Below are 27,860 nucleotides of genomic sequence, written 5' to 3'. Positions count from 1 at the left end.
AATAAACATAGCCTCAGTACGTTTCATTTCATGCATTTACATCTTGATCCAAACACTTTCACACTCCTTTGCCTCACACTTACAAACACAAGAAACACTCGGGTGGTCTTCGGTAGCAGGAGGGATGTCAGTGCACAAAACACTAACTTGAAATGTTTTTAACCCCCATTTCAATGAAGACCATCATACCTTGCAAGGTATACCATTCTTTCACTCTCCTGGACAACCTCAGGCTGTTCCTGGAACCAGCAAAGCCAGTGGTTTTGGCCTCTGTCTGAAGCACAATGGGCGTATGCCGGAGGCGTAGCGGAGCATGTCAGGAGGGTGGGCAGAGCCCTCTCCCAGCAGTGGCAGAGGAGAAAGGGCACATGGAGCACAGTGGCTACGGTTGACACCTGCAGGAGGCGACATGTGGGCAGGGCCAGTATGAGCCCACTTGGACCCATCTGCCACTACAGAAAACCCACCTGCTGTGTGTGTGTGTGTGTTTGTGTGTGTGCGTGTAGATTTGTTGACATTGTTCATGAGTCAGTGAATCATGTTTTTGGTGGATATCATGTTTTCAGCTCACAAATAATATAAATAATAATACAGGTAATAAAACAGGGAAGAAAGTAGATGTTAGCCAGTGCAGCATTTACTTAATTCATTATTCGTTCTTTTATGTTAGTGTGTAACTCTCATATTGTAGTCTCCTGAAAGACAGACAGAGGCAAATATAGGCAACGATAGCATTCAACTGTTATTCAGGGATATCCCACCATTGGGAGTGGACGATTAGGGGTGCTGGAGTAGGAAGGTATTTGTAGTACATTCCTGTTGTAGGCCTTCCTATAGTGTTTAACTGATTTCCATAACTGAAATACATTATAATGTTTAAAAGTTTAGAAACGTGAGCATAATACTCCAGAAGATGTAGCGTCCTGGTGTGTGAATGAGTAGTAATCTTTCTGAAACAATAAGTTTGATTTAATTCTCGTTTTCATTTCCTTGTGGATTGTATTATTTTATTTGAAACATTTGACTCAAAATAAAGAAATAGTGCAAAAATGTGAAAAGGCACTACAGGATGCATCTTGAATAAACGAAAACCTCGCCCAGATGTTGTAAACTTAGAACAGTAATTATGTTCTAAGAATGTTGATAAAAAAGAACAGGAATTTACAATATATACATTTTCCTGCATAGTATCCCAAGTGTTCCATCGACTGCACTCTTCTGGATGAGGATCTCGGATGTTGTTCCTGGGATCTGCTGGAGCCACTCTCCCAGTTTGATGGTCATCGTCCCTAAACCCCTGGTGCTCTGATTGCTACCAGAGCCAGTGTTTCCTCTTCTTTTAGCGTCTCATGTTCCTTGTTGCTGATGTTGCTATCTCTTGGGATTGCTACATCCGTCACTATGGCTCTTTTCTGCTATTTATCCATCACTATTATGTCTGGTGGTTTAGCTATTCCCATCTTTTAAACAATTTTCTGGTATACGATGTCTTATCAAACATAACCCATCCACACTCTAAGAGCATCCACACCATCATCAATCAAATTCTTGGTCTGACCAGCTGTCACTACTACACAGACATACACAGAGACAGAGCGAGAGAGAAGAAGGATGAAAGTGAACAGAGCAACAAATGAAAAGAACCAAACACCATCAATTCTTACCTACCTCAACCCTCTCAGTTTACAGAACAAGCAAATGTGAGAACTGTGACTCACCATTCCCCCCCACCACCTGGAGCTCAGGATACTTCTGTTTAATGTAGTTAATCATGCTGATCTGAAACACCGAGTTTCCCTGAGATGAGTCCTAAAACAATAGACACAGCCTTCAGACCAAATTCACTATGTCCAATCACAGTCCTGTGTTACACAGCCTCATAGCAAAAATAGTTTGTCATTTGATTCAGGCACCATACTCAGGATGGAGACTAATCCCACTCCCTTTAGGACCTTAAGACCTACCAGCACCACCACGTCCACTCCTGCCTGCACGAGCAGGTCCAGCCGGTACTTGTCATCCTCACGGGTAACGATGGCAGCGCCACACAGCAGCTGTTTGCGGGAGTCTTTAGAGGCCAGAGGGTAGTCTCTGTTCTTCTTCAGATCAGTGCGAGCAATTATAGCCACCAGCTCATCACTGTCGTTCACAATGGGCAGTTTACCTGCAATCAACAAGCGTCCCCACGACCGACCCGTTACTCAGAGAAGAAGTGGAGAAGTGAAAATAACCTTTCAAAGTCCTTTAGAAGCAGTTTCACTTCTCAAGCTGAAAAGATGAAGAATCAGACCTTTTTTTGCTGCACTGCAGGATGTCATTGGCCTCTTTGAGTGTAACACCTGCTGGTGCAACCACTAAATCTTCCCTCTTTGTCATTGCCTGGCAAATATCACAAATAAATCACAAAAAGATGTGAGTTTAAAGAATGTGATTTTACGCGCACACACACACACACACACACACTTATATATATATATACACATTTTTTATTTATATATATATATATATATATATATATATATATATATATATATATATATATATATATATATATATATATTGCCCTCTTTCACACACTGACACAGAAATATCACAATTTCATGATAGTTCTATTCCACCTATATTTTTAAGCATTGTATGTCATATGTGATTCATTTGTGTTTTTAAAAACCTTTTGTATATTGTATGTACAATCAAAGATGAATCACAAACCTCCTCCAACAGCCGGTCATAGTCCTTCTCTGAGAGGAAGTCAATGTCTCGTGACGTCACGATTCCCACAAGCTTGCTGCCCATCTTGCCGGTTTCGGTGACAGGGATTCCAGAGAAGCCGTGTCGCACCTTGGCCTCAAACACATCTCCGACCGTGTGCTGTGGACTCATCACCACCGGATCCGTGATGAAGCCCTGCTCGAATTTCTGCCATGACACCATATATTGCTCTGCTGATGAGAGGCCTCAGGGAAGCTTGTGTGTAAATCTGCATGTTCAACGTGTTGTTCATTATATTCCTATTAAGACAATTCACTGAAAGTTTGACACCTTAACTTTCCGGACTTCATTTGCTTGGAACTCTGGGGTGCAATTGTGATGGATGATCCCAATACCGCCCATGAGCTGTAATACAAAATCACAGAAAGCTAAATGGAAAAGCAACAGGACTTCATGGTTTTGAGTGTGTGGGGGATACTCACAGCCATAGCGATGGCCATGGAGGATTCAGTCACAGTACCCATGGGGGAGGAAATAAGCGGCGTCTTCAGGGTTATCTTCCGGGTCAGAGCAGAGGTCAGATCCTGAATGACAGACGCAAATGGTAACAGAAAGGAACCAATGTTCTACAGAACAATTATCTTTGTTTATGTTCATGCTTGTATTTTCATACAGACTATGCATTGCACAAAGATAAGAACAGTTTGGGGTGTTACTTTGGACAGCTTTCACATATGCACACATCTCTATCCCATTATTAATTTGACTTCAAGTGACTTGGATGTGCTCATTCAAAGCACAAATATTGCTGTTTTTATAAGCAGGGCATCAGTTTAACCTCCCTGTGGTAAGACAGACAAAAACATCCTACGTTCTCTCCCACATTCTAGCACACACACACACAAAATGTAACACCAAATATAAATACCACAATATATACTATCCCATATCCATTACACATGGGAATTTTGGTTCGCGCCTCCCTCACACTGTCATACACACACACACACACACCCACACACCCCTCAGCCTCTATGCCTGTGACAACACACCCTATGCACCTGGGATGCCAACACCACCTATTTTGCACATCTTATTTGCACTCCTTCATCCCTCTCTTACACTATGCCACACTCCACCCTCTGTTGTAGTCGTGTTCGCACTACATGGCAACTGACTCAGCTCCTCCATCTCACTGAAGGTAGAGGAGACCGCCAGCTCACTAATTAATTAGGAAGATCCCGCCCCCTCCACTAAATCATTACTAGATGTGCTGTATTTACTGAAACACACACACTGGTAAGCCCTTATGGGGCATGTCAGGAAACCTGCTGAGCTGTTTTGGTGCATTTTGCAAAAGTACTCACCACTTCATCTGAGGTAAAGTCAATGAAGCCAGGCAGGATCAGAAAATCACTGAATCAAAGACCACAGAACAAACAAACAAAGAAAAACTGATACTAAAAATACATTATACTAACAACCTAGCAAATACAAGTCACATCAGAAGTAGATGTACGCTAAAGAAAGGCTATTCTGTCTGTGCTCTCATGTAAACAGAGTTAAAACGTAAGCGTTTTACTGATCCGCGGATCGAAATATTTATCCAGTGGGTGTTGGCCGAGGATGCTAAAGCTATTTCTATTCGTTACGCTTTGCCCTTTCTCCATTTCGACGTGCTATCCTTTTATTCGGGAGAGCCGATGTCTCGCATTCGCAGCATGCAAACAACAACCGTCATTATCGTACTCAAGTAGTACACACGGATTTAGTGTGATATACTTCCAAGACTGAACAATGATGCTTTATTCTTAGTGAATGTGAATGAAAATCCCGCTTCTCGGGTTACTCACAAGACGATAGCGTCGCGTACTTCAGACAACAAAAAACGACGTCAAGGAACACAGCTGGTCTTCATCTGCGACCGTTACAGACTAGCCTCTGTGGCATCTCTCAAAGTCAAGCGAAAGTCTAGCCCTTAGCTAAATCACCCAGAATCACAGTTGGAGTTTACACATTTTAAAGACTCGACCTGCTCAGTTTGAGAAAACTCTCATCCTCTCAACGTGGTGGATGACGACGGGACATTTTAAGGGCGCTCACGTCTCTCAGCTCCGGCATGGAACTGAAATACTGATAGTGCGTTTCAGTTGGATTTGGATGTGAAGTGAGAGAGAACAGACGGGCGATGCGCCTTTGTTTTACTGTCCACGCTATTAGCTGGCCAGCCCAGTTCAGGTCTGACGTGTGAAATTTACGTTTGGATGAGACAAAAATGTTTTTGACTTGGGTTGAAATAATCATCTTGCTTATAAAAGGAGGACTGGTGATGTAGCAAATCCACACAATCGTTTTGAAGCCGTGGTCAGGCTGCCCAATACTCAACTTTATCATGTTATTCACAAAGGATCTGACACAGCCCCCAACTGAGCTTTAAACACCTGGAAGTTAATTTAGTCCATTCTGTAAATTGAAATGTACAGAGATATGGGTCTGTAAAACAAATGGAATGTGATGCTTTTGAGCATTGCTATGGCAAAATGTTTTCATATCTGTTCTACAACACAGATTATATCGGTCTTGATAATATAATTCTTAATCAGATTTATGGTCCTTTTTACTCTGATGACATGGGAATGTTAATATGATGGGCAAAGAAGGCAAGCAGTTATATTTGAGTAGTGCTGGACATTATAAATGAGTAAACATCACTATTTACACATTAGGACATTTTATTATACTATGACATGACTGTATTTCTCTGTAGAGACTGTAAATGTATAGGTCTATTTTATGTGATGATAATCCCCGAAAGGAATGTGTTCTTCTGAGACCAACAATATGGAATTGGGCTAAAATTGCACATCACTGAGAACCCAACCCAGTCTGTGCAACAGTTTAAAAGTACACAATCCAAAAGAAAAATAAAGTCCACTCCTAATTAACTTGTTTAGTGACACTAACGTTAACCTAGTGATGCAAACATGGTTAATTTTGCTGATCAGCACTCCTTTGAAACCGTAGGAGTCTCACCTCTCTGGTTCGTAGCCAGCCTGGATGCGCGTGGCGCTGTAGCGCTGAGCTGCAGTCTCATGCCCATGAGATGTGTTGTGGCCAAATGGCCCCTGGTGCTCAGGGTCGCGAGGCGACAGCTGCAATCTGGCTGGCTCTGTGTCGCCCACAATGAGGCGGTAGTCGATCTGGTAGCTGTCGTGCTTGCCATTGGCAAAGTGCTCATAGACATGGCCCTCCATGTAAGCGATGTCCAGTACTCCAATCCTCCTCTACAATCCTGCGTGAGCTGACGCCCCGGGCCTCCGCCCACCTCCCCTCTCCACCTGCACCACAGAGCGGCTCCTGGGACACTGCGTGCGCATTCACCAGTGGTTGTGCTGGAGCCACGCACACAATCCAAGTTTGTTCCTCAGATCGAGATGGAGAGCTTTCTCTTAGCTGAGGAGCAGAGTAAGAGATTCATCCAACATGCATCATACAAGCAGCAGCTGAATCAGGTAGAATGAAATACGGCTCTGATAGAGGCTTCGTCCCAAACAAAATAAAGCTACTGGGTGTCTTGGTAAGACTCTGTAAGTGGTGATCCCTAAAAAGGCCTGTCTGCTGCCATTGGACTACTGTTTTCTCTAAAGTGCTGTCTGGAATGTTGTCAGAGACAACATTCAGAGGGATTGGGAAGGAAAGCCTCTTAGTCACTACCTGTACTGCCCTCATTGCCATTGAAATATAACAAGGTTACAGTCAAGCTCTGAAGCTTCACTCAACACTCTGCCCAACCGCCTTTAATGCTCATAAAGTAGGAGTTTGCAGAATTTGTTTGTTGTTATGCTACACACTAAATGCATGGCACACAAATGTTTGATGCAGCAAAATGTCAGTGCTTTTTTAACAAAGGAGAAATGAGCACATAAGCACCTTCCCTATATTATGTGAAGATGGATAATAAAATGATAACAGGTGTATCTATTTGTTGTTCTTATTTTAATATTCACATCAGGCTTGTGATTTTGCAAGGAAATTGTAAAATAAATGTTCCTAGTGTTCTAGGGTTATTCTCCTGGGCTCATATTCTAATACAGGTGTGATAAGAACTTATATTTCTAAAAGAAACAATCTTTAAGAAACAACTGCATTTGCATAAAGGATTTATCTTTTATCTTAATGCTTTAATGTTTTAGTGTGCTAATGTCTGATTTTAAGTACACTTAGTTAAAAAGGCTACCACAAGTACTGTTCAAGTTCAAGTTCAAGTTTGGTTTATTCGTCACATATAGTCATACACAGCATAACTCGCAGTGAAATGGTGGAGAGTGCTCTGTCCAAACTGAGGAAAAGAAAACAGGGGTGCATAGAGAAATATAGACATTCTCTATATGTGAAATATATATATGCAAAGATAAATATATATATTCTATGTATGTACAAAATATATTAACAATGTATGTACAATATATGTATATTATGATTATATACACAATGTACAATGTATATGGTTGTGTATATATGTACACAATCTACAGAATGTACAGATCCATTTCGTATAATAACATATCTACAGTTGTTGTGTAACAAGGTCATTGAATATAAATATATATATAGAGATATACAGTTATGTTACATTGTGGTGGTGGTCCCCACAGTTTATCAGTTTCCCTGATTCAGGGCCCGAATGGCCTGTGGGAAGAAGCTGCTCTTCAGCCTCTCTGTCTTGGTCTTCAGGGAGCGAAAGCGCCTCCCTGACCTCAACAGAGAGAAGAGTCTATTGTTGGGATGGGTGGGGTCCTTCACAATCCTCCTGGCCTTGGTCTGGCACCGCTTGTAGTAGATGGTCTGCAGGTCAGGAAGTTCCGTGTGAGTGATGCGCTCTGCTGAACGCACTACCCTTTGGAGTGCTTGTCTGTCCTGCTTGGTGCTATTCCCAAACCAGACTGTGATGTTCCCCGTGAGGATGCTCTCGATAGTGCAGGTATAGAAGTTCCGCAGTACCTTGGAGGGCAGTCTGAAGGACAGGTCCTGCGAGATGTGAACACCAAGGTACCTGAAACTATCTACTCTCTCCACCGTGGTTCCACTGATCCTCACAGGTTGGTAGTGCCGCTCCTGCTTCTTGCTGCAATCCACGATCAGCTCCTTTGTCTTACTGACGTTTAGGAGGAGATAATTTTCCTGGCGCCAGTTTTCCAGGTGTTTAATCCAGGTAGGCCCTCTCGTCGTTGTCCGAGATCAGACCCATGACAACGGTGTCGTCAGCAAACTTGACAATGATGGTGGAGCTGGAAGTGGCTGTGCAGTCGTAGGTGTACAGTGAGTAGAGCAGGGGGCTTAGGACACAACCCTGAGGAGCTCCAGTGCTGAGGGTGAGGGTGGATGAGGCGCAGTTGCCCACCCGTACTGATTGTGGTCTGTCTGTTAGGAAGTTGGAGATCCAGTCGCACAGGGATGTATGCAGTCCTAGATCCCCCAACTTAGTAGTGAGTAGGGAGGGGATGATAGTGTTAAATGCTGAACTGTAGTCGACAAATAGCATTTTAACATAATTTCCCCTCCCTTCGTCCAGGTGAGTCAGTGTAGTGTGGAGCAGATGTGCAATTGCATCGTCAGTGGAGCGGTTGTGGCGGTATGCAAACTGCAGTGGGTCCATGGAGGCTGGCAGTGAAGATGTGATGAAGTCTCCGACTAGCTTTTTAAAGCACTTCATCACGACTGATGTGAGGGCGACAGGTCGGTAGTCATTGAGGTCGGAGGGTCGAGGTTTCTTCGGGACGGGGACGATGGTGGATCGCTTGAAGCTGGACGGGACGATACCGAGCGTCAGGGAGAGATTGAAGATGTCGGTGAATACCGGGGCTAGCTGATCTGCGCAGGCTTTGAGGACCCTCCCGCAGATACCGTCTGCTCCCATCGCCTTCCTGGTATTCACCCTTTTAAACACTCTTCTCACGTCACTCTCCGTGACGATGAGAGGGCGCTGTTCTATGGTGGGCCCCGCGCATGTGCCATTGGCTGCGCCGATAGTGCCATTAGCACTAGCGCTGCTAGCATTAGTGCTGTTAGCACTAGCGCCGTTAGCATTAGCGCCGTTAGCATTAGCGCTGCTAGATGTAGCCTCGAAGCGAGCGAAGAATGTATTCAGCTCGTTCGCCAGAGACTCATCCGCACTCATCAGTCCGGAGGGTGGGCTCCTGTAGTCCGTGATCGTCCGTAGTCCCTGCCACAGGGATCTAGAGCCACTCCGCTGTCACTAAATATTAACTAGTTTCAACTTTGCTAATAGTTCTACTGATTTTCATAATTTTCTTCTTCTTTCCATTTGTTGAACATTAAACAGCTCTGTTTCATCTTCTCTGTCTCTCTCTCTCTCTCTCTCTCTCTCTCTCTCTCTCTCTCTCTCGAAGCTCCGCCTTGTGGTTTTAATATGCTCATCCACAATTCAATATAGAGCTCTACAGTCTATATCTGCACAGAGCTGATGAGTTTATAAAAGTCCACACTGCAAAATGTGCATAGTACTGACGTTTACATTACAATGCTCTGTCCAGTCATGCCAAAGCCAGTTTTCTTTCAATTCAATGTATGTACATGAATTACTTGAAGACATGAATAGAAATCTATAGAGGCATTACTCATTATGTCATGACCCTGTTATCTATTAGAAACCCACAATTTATCTGAATTAATTATTCATAAATAAATTGTCAGCTTCATGTCCATTCAGATTTCAGTGGAGATCAGCAGGGGTCTATTGCTGTGTATTATTATTCATAACACTGTGCCTGCAAACTGTGAGAACAGACACACACAGGTTATTTTCCAGTCCTTGAGTGCTTTTGTGGCACTGCTTGACAGTTGGTGGAGTGTTCCCTAAAAGAGCCACTGAGCATGATGGATTCGGTAGTAGGAGTTTAGTGAGCAGAGAGGACGAAGACTTACGAGTGCAGGCCATGAACACCCCCCTCCACCTGAGCAGACATGGTCCTCTTCTCAAACTTCAGCTCTCCAGAGTACATCATAGAGCTACACTCAACATAGAAAATGACATTACACACAAGCATTCACTCACACACAGCTTCCTCTCTTCCATTTTCTGCTGACCTTCCAAAGAACCCTTGATGCTATAAAAGATAAGAAAGACCATAAATAGAAATGTGTTTGTAGACAAAATATATCCTAGCATTTGAAAAACTGATGTTTTTCAGTGTACATGAAAAGGGAAGTAGATTCATCTTAACCCACATCTTGTTTTTTCAAATTTCAAGTTTGGTTTATTTGTCACATACATAGTCATACACAGTACAACACACAGTGAAATGTGTGGTAGATGAGTAGATGAGTACTGCTGTTGAGCCTTCTTACAATGACAATGGTTTTATTTAAGCCCTATTCAGTAATTACACAACACTGAAACACTGTTCAAAATTGTAGTTTCAAATAATATATAATGACTACTACATATGTAAAATATATAATAAGTTTTGGAAATCTGGGCTGGCAATGAGACCACAGAGGACTGTAAATGCACTTTTTTCACTGTGTGTCAGCCAAGTGAAATGTGTATGAGTAAGGGCCGATCACAGCTGGACACACACACGCACACACGCACGCACACACACACACACACACACACACACACACACACACACACACACACACACACACACACACACACACACCAGGATGAGAGGAACAGGTCACTTAGCTGGTGATGATGTCAGCACCAGTGAAGTCTATGCTGAGGTCAAAACCCTTAGCTTCTTCCTGAACCTATATACATACACAAACACATGTGAACTTGACATGTACTTTACACACACACACACACACACACACACACACACACGCACACACACACAATCATATTATGTTAGAGACACGCCATCTCATGAAATTTTAACAGGAGATTGTGCAACGTTTCCGGGTTGATGAATATTGATGAGGTCTCTGCTGTGAACATTAATATTTCAGATGGAACATTAATGAAGACAATTGACATTTGTGAGACGTAAACCAACCACGTCACATTAAACACATCCTCATCTGTGATTCTAAACCAAACATTGCAGATACTGAGTTATAAAGAATCTGTAGTAATGCTGCACAGATGACAACAAAGCATATAATTCAATAAGACCCTCCCTCTCTCTCTCTCTCTCTCTCTCTCTCTCTCTCTCAGAGAGGGAGACATCTGTTGATGAGCTAGTGCCAGGCTGGCTGAGGGCCTGATGAAGAGTCCTTGCTCCTCTACCTCTCAGTGTGTATATTACAGTAGCGAACAGAGGGGTTCTCCATCTTCATTCATTAGTCTCCTGCGCTCTGTCTTTTGGCCCCAGCCCCCATGCCCCTTGACGAAGCCTATTTCCTAGAGGCCTTCTTTTCACACCCATGACATGATGACATCATTGCTGTGCTCCAGTCTTTGTGAGACACTGCTGCCCCATACAATTCATATACAGTCAGCATCTGCCTATTTCATTTCATATCAATTTATACTGTTTATTACTGCAGGTTAGAAGTCCTAATCAATTTAACCTCTTTTCTTAATCATCTCTAGCAGGGCAAGAATCCGCAGTGCCTGCAGATCACTTTTTTCCCCAAATAAATAATATTTTGAACAAAATATTACATTTATTTTTCCAAGAGTGTCAAAGAGTTGAAATTACAACATTTTTAATGAGGGCTAAACTTATTTCTCGCTTAAAAATTTCTCACTTAAAAATATCTTGATACAAATTCTGATATTAGTGCAACTACTGACTTGGCCCTCTATGCTTTGAGAGTGTTTTTTCTAATATTTTAGTTCTGAATTTTGAATCACTGAGATGCAATGGAGACCAGTGATACACCCTGACCAACGTTCTGTTTGCCCTTACCATGCTGACCCATCTGTTCCAATACTATGGCTACTGCTACATACTGACATGCCCTCCATCTCCTTCTTTCAAAACTGAATGACAAAAGGAGCCTAAAACGTGTGTGTGTGTGTGTACACTGACTATTTGCCATTGTTTGTTTTATCATGTATGCATGTGTGCATCTTTTCATTGCAAAATTTGATGTGTGTGTAGTCTTAAATAGCATCTCATATGGAAGGTAAACACATACTTTCAGAGTTAGACTAATTTGACTGAAACACTAATCAATATCTCAACATTGTTTAACTGCAAAAGTGTATAAATGGTTTTGATAACCACTGAAAAGATATGGAATGATGAAATGTATGTATGGCCATTCTAATGTACTACTGACCAATCATTCTCTGCCTCAGGAAGTGTCCTTAATCTCTTATCCAACTCTCTGAGAAAAGGAGAGTGATAGAGAGACACAGACAAAGAAATATGTAAATGTGCAAAGTAAATGTGTGTATCTTGCTTATGGTCAAAGAAAGAAATCTAATAATTCTGTACTAGACAAATGTGACAGATTTACTTAGAGAAGTAAAATAGTTTGAGGAGTTCAGAGTTTTAATAGTGTTGCAGAAGAACAACAAAAACATTGCCTGAATTTCAGAATCCCAGAAAACAGGCACAGAAAATTTGAGAGCCGACTGCTAAATTCAACTAAACAATCCAAAAGAGCAGGGGGAGCAGTGCCAGTACCAGACAGCGATGGCGCAGGTCGGGACACTCTCTATGATGCTGTTGCAGACCAGATCAGGATGACGGACATGCTGTCCTTCTTCAGTCTCCTCAGGAAGCAGAGCTTTCTTCACTAAGGAAAAAGTGCTCAGGGACCATGAGAGATTGATTGTGATTTTAAGAGAGTGTATGTTCTCACTCTTCACTGTATGTATTAGGGTGTGAGGCATTTGCATCCTTCTGTAGTCCACAGTCATCTCTTTTGTCTTTTTGACAACCAGAGAAAGGCATGTCTGGAGAGACTGTGACAAAGGCTTTGACTTCTTTAATTATTTCTGTATTGTTTTTCATGGTATAAATAAAATGTAAAAAGGCAAATCTAAAGCAAACATATGAATCTAATTAATCTAATTAAGGCTAAAGTGAAAACAAAGCAAGCCCACAATAGTTTATTCTATTCTATTCTATTCTGTGTGATGACAATGGAATTGTCAACAAAACCAAAACTGTGATGTCATAATATCACTGACCATTGTCATAATAGCTATTCTTATAATCTGCTTGACAAAGGTAAAATTGGTCAGTCTGTTGACAGAAATGGGAGGTTGCAGCAGCAAAATGCAGTTCTGCTGCTCTCACAGAAGATCTTCGAAGAAGAAGAAAACGAAGATTTTGTTGGACAGGAACACACAAAAAGCAATTTGTAGATTGCAACAAGAACTACCTGACAGAGTAGATACGAAGGAAATTAGAAAACGACACTGTGTTAAAATTGGAAAATTTGAGGAGGAATGTAGTGGGAAGGAGTTGGAGGAGAAGCAGAAGGAGACAAAAAATGAACAGAGTGAAAGATGGCACCTGAAGAGTGAAAGAGAGGATCTAGAGAGTGAAAGACAACACCTGAAGGGTGAAAGAGAGACTCTTGAGAGTGAAAGACAACACCTGAAGAGTGAAAGAGAGGATCTAGAGCGTGAAAGACAACACCTGAAGAGTGAAAGAGAGGCTCTAGAGAGAGAAAGACAACACCTGAAGGGTGAAAGAGAGAATCTTGAGAGTGAAAGACAACATCTGAAGAGTGAAAGAGAGGATCTAGAGCGTGAAAGACAACACCTGAAGAGTGAAAGAGAGGCTCTGGAGAGAGAAAGACAACACCTGAAGAGTGAAAGAGAGGCTCTAGAGAGAGAAAGACTACACCTGAAGGGTGAAAGAGAGAATCTTGAGAGTGAAAGACAACATCTGAAGAGTGAAAGAGAGAATCTTGAGAGTGAAAGACAACACCTGAAGAGTGAAAGAGAGGCTCTAGAGAGTGAAAACCAAAACCCAAAGTGTGAAAGAAAGAACCTGAAGACGTTATGGGACAAAGTAGTGGGGAAGAAAACTAAGCAGCAGCGCATGGGGAGAGCCATGGCTGGGGAAGCTTTGTACTGCTCAAAGGGACCACACACTTCCCAAGGAGGACCAGCTAAAGAAATCGGTAGTATGCAGAAAGGTTTCCCGAGCACATAAAAAGGCTATGATTACCAACTGGCCAAAGAGACAGACGCTGTGCTTGACTACATCAGAACTATGTTTATAACCAGTCAATATGAACTTCTACCAAGCCATCCAAAACCTGATAAAGGAGACCTGAATGACGATACTACTGGAACTACAAAATTACTGGGACTACTACTATTTAGCATTCTGAAAAAATAAAAATGAAAAAGTCCTCATGTTCTTTAAAAAAAATAAATCAATAAAATGTAAAAAGCTCAAAAAGCTTTTTTAAACATTGGCAACTGTGTATTTGATTTACCTCGGAATGGGTGCAGCTGGTTCATGGCGCATGTGTTCGAGCTTTAGCCTCTGTATTTGGCATTTCAGTGCATCGAGCAGTTGAAACTATAGCAAGCAAAGGCAAAAGGAGCTGTGCGGTCGATGTTTGTGCAAGTGGTCTTCCACATAGTCCCATGCTGTGCTGGGTTTAGGGTGTGTTTGCAGGGAGAGCCCAGCGCTTACAGGCTAAGAGGATTACAGTGGAGCATTGCAGGGACTGTCAGAATACAGAGCGCGCGCGCGCGCGTGTGTGTGTGTGTGTGTGTGTGTGTGTGTGTGTGTTTTCTCTACACATTTGGAAGAGAGAAAACAGAGCTGTGATGTAGTTGATAAAATTGCAGGCCTGGCACAGGCTCTGCTCAGAATGGTGAGAGAGCACTGGAGGAGTTTGGGAGTTTATTAATAGCGTTTAGCTCACTACAGAAGGAGTAGATCAGGGCTTTGCTGGGAAGGATGATGATAGGGTTTGATCACACCATTTAGCACAACATTGTCATGTCCATGCTGTGCATGGTTCTAAAGAAAAGGATCTTTGTTATTCAATCCAATACATTTCAAATTGAAATTTTCTGTTTCTCATGAATGAATGTGCACTATAGGATGGGGGGTGTCACTGTTTGTGTGTGTGCGCGTGTGATTTAGACGGTTGAGAGAGTTGAGAGATAATGTCATAACAACGAACCAATTAAAATCAAAATTATTCACACTGTGTTGACAAGAGACACACACACAAACACACACTCACAAAGAGAGAGAGAGAGAGAGAGAGAGAGAGAGAGAGAGAGAGAGAGAGAGAGAGAGAGAACAAAAAGAATCACAATCAGGGCTCACCAGATCTCTCAGAGTCTCTCTGACAGGCCCTAATCCAATCCACCAATTGAAAAACAGAAAGTAGCAGAGAGAATAGCAGTGTGGCAGTATATGAATGTGCCCCCAACAAATATATAATTCACACACACACACACACATCTTTCACACTTACACATCCATACTCACATGTACACATGTATACACCATTGAACTACACACATCTATATTCACATGCACAAACAAACACCCCACACAAATGTTTGGTCTTTGTGCAAATTCACTTGGAGGTAGGCCAACATTCTAGATATAAAATATGTGACAATAAACATAGCCTCAGTACGTTTCATTTCATGCATTTACATCTTGATCCACACAAACACTTTCACACTCCTTTGCCTCACACTCACAAACACAAGAAACACTCGGGTGGCCTTCGGTAGCAGGAGGGATGTCAGTGCACAAAACACTGGCTTGAAATGTTTTTAACCCCCATTTCAATGAAGACCATCATACCTTGCAAGGTATAGCATTCTTTCACTCTCCTGGACAACCTCAGGCTGTTCCTGGAACCAGCAAAGCCAGTGGTTTTGGCCTCTGTCTGAAGCACAAAGGGGGTATGCAGGAGGCGTAGCGGAGCATGTCAGGAGGGTGGGCAGAGCCCTCTCCCAGCAGTGGCAGAGGAGAAAGGGCACATGGAGCACAGTGGCTACGGTTGACACCTGCAGGAGGCGACATGTGGGCAGGGCCAGTATGAGCCCACTGGGACCCATCTGCCACCACAGAAAACTCACCTGCTGTGTGTGTGTGTGTGTGTGTGTGTGTGTGTGTGTGTGTGCGTGTGTGGGTGTAGATTTGTTGACATTGTTCATGAGTCAGTGAATCATGTTTTTGGTGGATATCATGTTTTCAGCTCACAAATATTATAAATAATAATACAGGTAATAAAACAGGGAAGAAAGTAGATGTTAGCCGGTGCAGCATTTACTTAATTCATTATTCATCTTTAATGTTAGTGTGTAACTCTCATATTGTAGTCTCCTGAAAGACAGACAGAGGCAAATATAGGCAAAGATAGCATTCAACTGTTATTCAGGGATATCCCACCATTGGGAGTGGACGATTAGGGGTGCTGGAGTAGGATGGTATTTGTAGTACATTCCTGTTGTAGGCCTTCCTATAGTGTTTAACTGATTTCCATAACTGAAATACATTATAATGTTTAAAAGTTTAGAAACGTGAGCATAATACTCCAGAAGATGTAGCGTCCTGGTGTGTGAATGAGTAGTAATCTTTCTGAAACAATAAGTTTGATTTAATTCTCGTTTTCATTTCCTTGTGGATTGTATTATTATTTTTGAAACATTTGATTCAAAATTAAGAAATAGTGCAAAAATGTGAAAAGGCACTACAGGATGCATCTTGAATAAACGAAAACCTCGACCAGATGTTGTAAACTTAGAACAGTAATTATGTTCTAAGAATGTTGATAAAAAAGAACAGGAATTTACAATATATACATTTGCCTGCATAGTATCCCAAGTGTTCCATCGACTGCACTCTTCTGGATGAGGATCTCGGATGTTGTTCCTGGGATCTGCTGGAGCCACTCTCCCAGTTTGATGGTCATCGTCCCTAAACCCCTGGTGCTCTGATTGCTACCAGAGCCAGTGTTTCCTCTTCTTTTAGCGTCTCATGTTCCTTGTTGCTGATGTTGCTATCTCTTGCGATTGCTACATCCGTCACTATGACTCTTTTCTGCTGTTTATCCATCACTATTATGTCTGGTGGTTTAGCTATTACCATCTTTTAAACAATTTTCTGGTATACGATGTCTTATCAAAGATAACCCATCCACACTCTAAGAGCATCCACACCATCACCAATCAAATTCTTCGTTTGAGCATCTGTCACTACTACACAGACATACACAGAGACAGAGCGAGAGAGAAGAAGGATGAAAGTGAACAGAGCAACAAATGAAAAGAACCAAACACCATCAATTCTTACCTACCTCAACCCTCTCAGTTTACAGAACAAGCAAATGTGAGAACTGTGACTCACCATTCCCCCCCACCACCTGGAGCTCAGGATACTTCTGTTTAATGTAGTTAATCATGCTGATCTGAAACACTGAGTTTCCCTGAGATGAGTCCTAAAACAATAGACACAGCCTTCAGAAAAAATTCACTATGTCCAATCACAGTCCTGTGTTACACAGCCTCATAGCAAAAATAGTTTGTCATTTGATTCAGGCACCATACTCAGGATGGAGACTAATCCCACTCCCTTTAGGACCTTAAGACCTACCTGCACCACCACGTCCACTCCTGCCTGCACGAGCAGGTCCAGCCGGTACTTGTCATCCTCACGGGTAACGATGGCAGCGCCACACAGCAGCTGTTTGCGGGAGTCTTTAGAGGCCAGAGGGTAGTCTCTGTTCTTCTTCAGATCAGTGCGAGCAATTATAGCCACCAGCTCATCACTGTCGTTCACAATGGGCAGTTTACCTGCAATCAACAAGCGTCCCCACGACCGACCCGTTACTCAGAGAAGAAGTGGAGAAGTGAAAATAACCTTTCAAAGTCCTTTAGAAGCAGTTTCACTTCTCAAGCTGAAAAGATGAAGAATCAGACCTTTTTTTGCTGCACTGCAGGATGTCATTGGCCTCTTTGAGTGTAACACCTGCTGGTGCAACCACTAAATCTTCCCTCTTTGTCATTGCCTGGCAAATATCACAAATAAATCACAAAAAGATGTGAGTTTAAAGAATGTGATTTTACACACACACACACACACACACACACACACACACACACACACACACACACACACACACACACACACACACATATATATACACATTATTTATTTTTATATATATATATATATATAGATTGCCCTCTTTCACACACTGACACAGAAATATCACAATTTCATGATAGTTCTATTCCACCTATATTTTTAAGCATTGTATGTCATATGTGATTCATTTGTGTTTTTAAAAACCTTTTGTATATTGTATGTACAATCAAAGATGAATCAGAAACCTCCTCCAACAGCCGGTCATAGTCCTTCTCTGAGAGGAAGTCAATGTCTCGTGACGTCACGATTCCCACAAGCTTGCTGCCCATCTTGCCGGTTTCGGTGACAGGGATTCCAGAGAAGCCGTGTCGCACCTTGGCCTCAAACACATCTCCGACCGTGTGCTATGGACTCATCACCACCGGATCCGCGATGAAGCCCTGCTCGAATTTCTGCCATGACACCATATATTGCTCTGCTGATGAGAGGCCTTAGGGAAGCTTGTGTGTAAATCTGCATGTTCAACGTGTTGTTCATTATATTCCTATTAAGACAATTCACTGAAAGTTTGACACCTTAACTTTCCGGACTTCATTTGCTTGGAACTCTGGGGTGCAATTGTGATGGATGATCCCAATACCGCCCATGAGCTGTAATACAAAATCACAGAAAGCTAAATGGAAAAGCAACAGGACTTCATGGTTTTGAGTGTGTGGGGGATACTCACAGCCATAGCGATGGCCATGGAGGATTCAGTCACAGTACCCATGGGGGAGGAAATAAGCGGCGTCTTCAGGGTTATCTTCCGGGTCAGAGCAGAGGTCAGATCCTGAATGACAGACGCAAATGGTAACAGAAAGGAACCAATGTTCTACAGAACAATTATCTTTGTTTATGTTCATGCTTGTATTTTCATACAGACTATGCATTGCACAAAGATAAGAACAGTTTGGGGTGTTACTTTGGAAAGCTTTCATATATGCACACATCTCTGTCCCATTATTAATTTGACTTCAAGTGACTTGGATGTGCTCATTCAAAGCACAAATATTGCTGTTTTTATAAGCAGGGCATCAGTTTAACCTCCCTGTGGTAAGACAGACAAAAACATCCTACGTTCTCTCCCACATTCCAGCACACACACACACACAAAATGTAACACCAAATTTAAATAACACAATATATACTATCCCATATCCATTACACATGGGAATTTTGGTTCGCTCCTCCCTCACACTGTCATACACACACACACACACACACCCCTCAGCCTCTCTGCCTGTGACAACACACCCTATGCACCTGGGATGCCAACACCACCTATTTTGCACATCTTATTTGTACTCCTTCATCCCTCTCTTACACTATGCCACACTCCACCCTCTGTTGTAGTCGTGTTCGCACTACATGGCAACTGACTCAGCTCCTCCATCTCACTGAAGGTAGAGGAGACCGCCAGCTCCCTAATTAATTAGGAAGATCCCGCCCCCTTCACTAAATCATTACTAGATGTGCTGTATTTACTGAAACACACACACTGGTAAGCCCTTATGGGGCATGTCAGGAAACCTGCTGAGCTGTTTTGGTGCATTTTGCAAAAGAACTCACCACTTCATCTGAGGTAAAGTCAATGAAGCCAGGCAGGATCAGAAAATCACTGAATCAAAGACCACAGAACAAACAAACAAAGAAAAACAAGCCAAATAAAAAAATATATACCAATTAGTTCACTGAGACATACATGCTACACTCTCACATTCTCATATCAGTTAGTGCATCATATACCAAATGACCGTGGGGAGTTCCACACACCCATGCTGATAGAACGAGGAGACATGACTGATGATTGCTCCCATAGCCACCTGCGACTAGCAGAAGCTCGGACACTTTGTGTGCATACATGTGAGGTCAATTTCAACTTCAAACTTCATGTCCCAGTAGCATGAATTGAACATACCTGCTTGATTTGCAGAGTTGAGCGCATATTCTGGAGTATGGAATAAGTTAATCTACCTAAGAGTATGTTGTCCAATGATGTCGTGTTAATGTTCTTAAGCATGCGTCATGTCACAGCCTATCCATTAAAGTGGCATTAATGTCCCACCACTGCTTGAGAGGACACGGGAGACAGAGAGGCAGCCAAAGGAAGCCTAACTGTAAACAAAATAGAGCAGCGTATGCGAACATCCGTGTGTGAGAGAGAGAGCATCCCAGCAGTACGACAATCATAAGGCCACAGTTGAGAGTGTCCTCTAGTGTGGGATCTAGTGCAGATAAAGCCTCCATTACAGAGATTAAAGATGGCGGCCTAGTGGGCAGAAATAGACAGAGACCTCTTCTCAGCTAGATAGTGCCTAGGGATACATCTTCACATCTTTGATAACATCATCAAAGAAAGCTCTTTGCACTGCCCTACTTGAAAAGCAGAACAAGAGAGGTCATGATCTCCAATTCTGTCTATAGAAATCTATAGAGGCATTACTCATTATGTCATGACCCTGTTATCTATTAGAAACCCACAATTTATCTGAATTAATTATTCATAAATAAATTGTCAGCTTCATGTTCATTCAGATTTCAGTGGAGATCAGCAGGGGTCTATTACTGTGTATTATTATTCATAACACTGTGCCTGCAAACTGTGTGAACAGACACACACAGGTTATTTTCCAGTCCCTGAGTGCTTTTGTGGCACTGCTTGACAGTTGGTGGAGTGTTCCCTAAAAGAGCCTCTGAGCATGATGGATTCGGTAGTAGGAGTTTAGTGAGCAGAGAGGACGAAGACTTACGAGTGCAGGCCATGAACACCCCCCTCCAACTGAGCAGACATGGTCCTCTTCTCAAACTTCAGATCTCCAGGGTACATCATAGAGCTACACTCAACATAGAAAACGACATTACACACAAGCATTCACTCACACACAGCTTCCTCTCTTCCATTTTCTGCTGAAATTCCAAAGAACCCTTGATGCTATAAAAGATAAGAAAGACCATAAATAGAAATGTGTTTGTAGACAAAATATATCCTAGCATTTGTTCTGATGTTTTTCAGTGTACATGAAAAGGGAAATAGAATCATCTTAACTCACATCTTGTTTTTTCGGTAGATGAGTACTGCTGTTGAGCCTTCTTACACTGACAATGGTTTTATTTAAGCCCTATTTAGTAATTACACAACACTGAAAACATCACAGTAAAACAGCAGTATGACCAGCACTTAAGAGTAAATACCTGAGTGCTTTTCACTTGGCTTAGAAGATTTTAAAGCATGCATTAATGCTACATAAGACCATATTGGGGTATTTGAGAAAATCAACAGCGAAGCTAAAGGTCCAGAGATTATAAAGGTTACCATGAAAGTGATGCACATAATATGGGTTTTCCAAGAAACTAGTAAACCCAGCTGACATTTGCTAGACAGCAAACATTGGAGGTGTCTAGTGGACAGGAAATATCTACAATAAACCTTTTATATTTGTTTATCAGGGAGTGTGTATTCTCACAACAGTTCTGAGGAAAATTGCAAATAAATGAAAATCCAGGAAGTTGCCAACAAATTTGATTCTTTTCACTAAACAATGGTTTCTCAATTGCATGCATCTGCGTGCACAAGGAAAACAACTCCTAAATAGAAATAGCATTATCACATTAAATGATTGAAGGTATATGATCACAGGAAACAAAAGAAAGTCTGATTACCTTTAAACTAGGTTTGAATCCTTCAAGCAGACAACCTCAGAGCAATGGAAAACTGAGCCAAAAGCAAAAACTTTGGCCAAGTGGGAAAAGGCCATCCATAATTACAATTTTTTTCATTACACTAGCATAATGTTCTTAGTGGTTGCAGCCTATTCTGGTAACACCCTCATAGTTTTAGCAGGACAAACATTATAGAAGTATGGATAGACTTGCTTGGTGAATGTTTGTCTGAAAGTGTGCACGTATCTGTTGTTGAGAGGATCAAAGAAGGAGATCAGACCACTGTCCCAGTCCAGGAGCACTCTGATCTGCTGGAGGGTCTGCTTCATGGCAAGAGGCATCAGCCTCTCGTCTGACACTCCTATCCCATATTTACCCTTGTACTAACCCACTTGCCACAAGCCATGCTTTATGAGGTCCTCACAGACTCACAGAAAAAAAAGTGATACAGCCTATTAAAGAACGTCACATTTAAGTTACACGCTTTTTTTTCTGTACTCGCACTTCCTCCAAATGTCTCATAGAATCAAATCATTTTCAACTTGCCATGAAGTGGATACAAATCAACAGAACGGCATAAAGAGAAACCACAACAACAAATGAATAAACAAAACAAGACTTTCCATGTTCAACTTGACATCTTTATTAGTTGGTAGTTGTTTAGTTGTTTTTATTTTTTGCTTTCTGCGGAATATGTAAGCACCTGTTTCCACTGAAGTATAAACCACTAAACAGAACTAAAGTGCTAAAAGACATATGTGGAAAAGGAAAACATTACACAATCAAAAACAACCATATTTTGTGCATCTTAATAATTAATTAAATTTCAGTTCTAATTCAATGATTACATCCAACACATTCAATGATTACATCCAACCAAGACATACAGGTTTTGCCTGTTAGAACACAGGGGAATCTTTTTAGCAATATATATTGCTGACTGAACTGACTGGCATCTATTTAGTGCAAATATCATGGTCATTCCATAGAAAACTACAATAAACACAAGCTGCAGTACAAGATCTCATCATGCATCTTACTGAGATGTAATCTGATCTCCATGTACTGTTCAGAGGAACTCAAAGTCTTTGTCCAGCTCTTTGAAATTAAAATATTAAGTCACAAATAATGATTCCTATGAACATTAAACATATGTAACAAATGTGTCTTTTATTTGAATATATAGTGTTCTAGAGTTAAGGCACTCTCAGTAGAAGTATTCTCTCATAATGAATGAGACTACTGTTTGCGAAGGCAGGAAAGCCTCTCTCAGTGAGCTTGAAGGTGAATATGTGGACATGTGTATGACATAGAAGCCAATGCTCTGTGTCAGGCCTGTATTGCTATGACCCTCTGTGGAGGCTCTACTTCACAATGAAGGGGATTAGCGCTTTTGCCCAGTACCCACTGGAGAAGGTCCTCTCCAAGAGCAGCTCCCTTCTCTGGGCTCCACACCCACACATACACACACACACACACACACACGCACAGGGCCCACATCACACATGCACATATACACCAGTGACCCAGCAGAGTCCCTGATTGAAAGCCCACAAAGCCCAGAAGAAGCTTATAGGAGCAAAAGCTTCTAAGTAAGCAGGAAGAAGCTGCTGAATAGGACAAACACCACCTCTGCTCAGCATATCTGATTGGGGGAAATTTGTGTGAGTTCCTCAGAAGCAACATTTAAAAAAAATAACAGGCACATTGAAAGGAGAAACAGTAATTTCCATAAACTGTAAGAAACAGGTAAACTGGGGTTGGCAAGAGAAGAGGTTAAGAAAGGTCTGCTTGTGTGTGCACATGTGTGCATGCATACCAGCTTGTTCAATATTATTTTTCATTTTTATCACATACTGAAAGTTGCCTAGGTGCTCTGCTACATCAGTCACCATTCCAGAGGCCTTGATCCTGAAAGAACATGCAGGAATGGATGTTGGCAGATTCCATGTGCTGAATGTACACATAGAATTAACAGATACAGAATATATCCTCCTACAAGAGAGGTTTATTGGTAGCTACAAATACATAAAACAGTTTAGTCAAAGTGCTTCCAAAAAAGATCTTATAGCAACTTTAATGATAAAGCATACCAGACTTCACAAGTATTTTTGTTGCATAATTATCTCTGACTCACCCACTAGAGGGCACAACATCCCTATTTAGTCATTTAGTGGTAGTGAATGGCCTGGGCCAATTAAAATTAGACTAACCTTAGCCTTCTATGTTTTATTAAGTTATCCTCTCTTCATTATGTTACACCTACATGATTCAATTATTTCTCCAATTCCCACAATGCCTTAGACTCAACCGTCACACTAATCCTTTAAGGTAGAAGTTCTCCTATTGATTAGTTGTCAGCCTTAGTCAGCTTTATGATTGTATAAGAGACATTAAATTTAAATTATTCAATTGTTTAGTTATTGCAATTAATTTGTTTAAAAAATGTTACAATGGTGTAATAGTCAGCAAATATATCTATGTGTAAGGATATAGGCATGCAAATTTTGATACAAGGTTTCTTATTTATGCATTTTTGATGATGATTATACTACTGCAGCGCTTTGTGATGCTAATTAGACTACTGAAGTGCTGTGTGATGCGAGCTAGACTACTGCAGAACTGTGTGATGCTGATTAGGCTAATACAGTGCTGTGCGATGTTGATTGGACTGCTGCAGTGTTGTTCTTTATGGGCTTCCTGTCTGTGGGTTAAAGAAGCTGCAGAACATTCAGAAAATGGCTGCTGGAGTTCTTACACACACCAGCTTAAGGGAACATATAACTACTACACTCAAACATTTACACTGGGTTCCTGTTCATGGCTGTGTGCAGTACAAAATCCTTCTCTTGGTTTTTGCCCTCATGGTCTGACCTGTCCATCCCTTTCTGGTGTTCCTCATATGTCTTTTCCTTCACTCTGTCTCCATCCCTCTGACACTCATCTGCTCTCTGTCGCTCACGTCACACTCTGCACTATTGGCGTTTCTGGAGCTGCAGACCCAAGGCTTCTTCCTCCAGCTGCTCATTTACAAGAATTTCATAACTCATCTCTTTGTCTGAGATCATTTCAACCTTTAATTGGTTACTATAGTATGCACTTGCATCAATATTATGTCTATTTTTTTTAACCAGTTTTACTCCCTCCTGTTATCTTATTTATATATTTGAAGCTTCTTTATATTTTATTTGACCTTTTTTATATTGTATGATCTTGTAAAGTGCCATTGGGTAACAAGAAATGCACGTAATTTCTTAATTAGAATAAAATTCTTCTTCTTCTTCTTCTTCTTCTTCTTCTTCTTATTATTATTATTATTATCAAACAGTGTATTGATCATCCTTTCAAAGGTTGCTGGTGTTACTTTTGGGCTATTATTATCAAATTTAGAATGGTGCGTTTTGCCTGGAATTAGTTTCTTTTGTATTGAGCAACCTAATGGAAAAAGTTGTTCTTGAGCAGATAATCTACTATTTTTCACTTAATGAATCGTTGATTTCAAGCATGCCTATAAAGCAGATCATTCTACGTGCACAGCACTGACAAAAATGATCGACAAGATATTTTTACAAGAAAATGATGGTCGGAATCGTATTACTTGACTGTACTGTGGCATTTGTTATTAACAAAACAAAGTATATATGGGTTTAGTCTATGGTAAAACAGCAGTTTCTCCTCCCCTAGATGCTTTCATTGTGGTGTTTCCCAGGGGAGCTGTCAGGAAAGAGCTGTCTAAGTTCTGGTTAGCTGAGAATGAATCTGCAAGCCTCACACTGCCCTGTCAGTAAGGAGAGCGAGCATGCCTCTCTCATGGCTCAGAGCTCAGGAGAGGCTGGCCTGCGGTCTAATGGGCGTCTTTAGGAATATCTGTGATAGTAAACACAATATAAATTATGCGAGAGCTCAACATAGTCACACTGCCAGGCAGGTTAGTTAAACCAAAACCCAAAACAGGTGCAGCGTGCAGATCTGTATTGTCTTGGTCACCACAGTATGGAACAAGTTACCAACTATGATCATGGGAGTACACAGTTTTGTTGGTGGAGCCCAGGAAGAGCAGCTGCTACCTCAGCTAATGGGGATCCAAATAAAGACACGAAAAACAAAGACATTTCAGTAGTTATAGGAAGTAAAGCTGTTCTGTAGAATTCAGAATTACAACTCAGACTGCATATTTTTGCAGGACACAGTTATATTGCTTTGCTGACAAACATGAAAGGATGATATAAAAGTTGTTGTTTTGGAGCAGAACAGCATCTAGTCTGGTAGGCTACTACTTCAACTACTCACTTCTTCAAGAGGTATCCACAGTACTTCAGGTACAAACCGTTCTATTCTATCCTCTACAGATTTCTGTGAGTTTATGTTTGCATAATATGAATTTCTGTTTACATTCATCAACTTTTTTATGAAATATACTGTATAGTGAATTTCTTGAAGTCTACACCATAATGAAGTTTATGAAAAAACAATGTTTATGAAAAAAGCATTTAAATGCTCCTCAATCAAAGAGTATTAATTTTGTAAAATGGTGGGTAGTTAAAATAGTATTATTTTCTGCTTTCTACTAATTTTACTTCACTTGTTGTGAAGGAAAAAAAAAACTACTAAGCAACCACATGTAACTTATGATGTGTTCTAATCTGAAATTGTTTAGTGGATGAAACACTGCAGGTGCTGTTGTTGTTAGTGCTAACTGCTTTATAGTACAGAAATAATAAATGCTGAATCTCCTGATTGTCTTATTATGGCTTTATGTTATACAAATTTTCTGCCTTACTCTATTTTAGGGAAAACAATGGCGCTGTCAAAGCTCAACCAAGCTACTAAGAGTTTCACCAAAGCACAGGATTACAGAAATGACATCATGCTGCTGATGCAGCCCTATGCTAACTGGGAGCAGTATCTATTGCCGGCACCCGTCTCCATCGATTTACTGGCTCAGCTGGTACGCATTTCTGCTGCAGATGACTTCTCCATCAATAAAAATCCACCAAAAGACGGGTTCAAATTCATCAGATACCCCAATTCTTTTAGGGCCTGCCTCTTTCAAGTATGTAATGGTTGCTGGCAAGCCTTTAATGTTGCTCACAAGAACATGGACCAAATTCGTATGTACACCGGACAGGTTCCAGAGTACATCAAAAACTCAGTTGGGCTCATAATACAGGAGGATGATGGTCTTGTCCAAGCCTTCTTACCAGCTGAGCTTCAGAACATTGCGCACATATCATCAGAATGCTTAAACCTGGCCATCATGACTGAGAAACAATTCTCAGATATCATCAAGCTGATGCAAGAACTGGTGGAGGCTTTGGTGAATGCAAGACAGAGTCATGATGAGGAGATGGAAGAAATCAAGAAAAACATTGAGATAGCAAAGATTAAACGGGCTGAAGCTAAGGAGGCAAGCGACAGGGCCGAGGCTGCTTTCAATCTGGCTAATGAAAGATTAACTGAGGACAGAAGGGCCTACCAGCAAGCAATGAAAGATTTGCCAAGTGGATGGGGCCTTTTTGGCCTGAAGCTAATATCAAGTATGTCAGAGCAAGCAATATCAATAGCCTGTGCGTTTGCAACAGAATTTCTTCCAGGACAAATTATCCAAACCTATCTCCAAGCGGACACTATTACACCAAAAGCCATAACACATGTGATCAAAAACTGAAAAGGCACTCCTGAAAGCCACAGAAACATGGCCACTGGAATGAAGAGTAACGTGGATGAAATGTTGGCAACAAGTAACATATTTTCTAAATCTATAACATTTCTACTAGTGGTTGAGAAAATGGAAGAACTTTGCAAAGGTAAGGAAATAAATTGGCCTGAGGTGTATGATCAGGAGAAGCAAACGGTAAAGTCTGATTACTTGGTGGGACTATTTCAGCAAGTCAGCAGAGATATACAGCAAGAAGCTGAATGCCCGATTAAATCCGAGGCACTAGGCATCTGTGACAAGGGTATCTCCACTTTAACAGAGCTAGGTAAATATGCTCCAGAGGGGAAATGTGATGATGCCAAAACAGAGGAGCTTATTAAAGCCATTGACGAACTGAATGTAAGGGCCATGGCCTTTTATTCCAAAAGCAAGTCTTTTACAAATCAGCCATCTTTCTTGACAGCACCCCCCAAGTCAAGTCAACAGCAAATCTATGACTCAGCAAATACAGATGTGGTCCAGATGCACTTAAGACAATCTCATCTACGTCTACAAATGGCTGAAACCCAGCTAAAAATTGCAAATGAACGGAACGAGAAGACTATGGACAACTTGGATCAGAAGAAAAAAGCTCTTGCTGAAATTGTGAGTGAGCTGAAACATTATAATCTCAAGGAGATCGACTTCAACAAGAGAATTGTGGTGCTAGCGAAAGGCCTGGAAATCATGGGGCAGGTGAAAGAACAGTGGGAGAAACTGGTGCACTTCTTTCAGAT

General features: G+C 41.4%; 1 long non-coding RNA gene and 1 pseudogene across 2 annotated transcripts in view; one reads left to right on the top strand and one right to left on the bottom strand.

The window, feature by feature from the left end:
* The window catches only part of LOC145656170 (uncharacterized), a 541,800-nt gene that overhangs the window by 78,415 nt on the left and 435,525 nt on the right, over positions 1-27,860 (top strand). The window lies entirely within an intron of this gene.
* Positions 17,848-18,726, bottom strand: LOC145656166 (inosine-5'-monophosphate dehydrogenase 1a-like; annotated as a pseudogene).

The sequence above is a fragment of the Electrophorus electricus genome, unplaced genomic scaffold, assembly GCF_041902795.1.
Source record: "Electrophorus electricus isolate QZ-2024a unplaced genomic scaffold, ASM4190279v1 Scaffold53, whole genome shotgun sequence".
Taxonomy (NCBI): domain Eukaryota; kingdom Metazoa; phylum Chordata; class Actinopteri; order Gymnotiformes; family Gymnotidae; genus Electrophorus; species Electrophorus electricus.
This window is presented reverse-complemented; position numbering and strand designations above follow the sequence as displayed.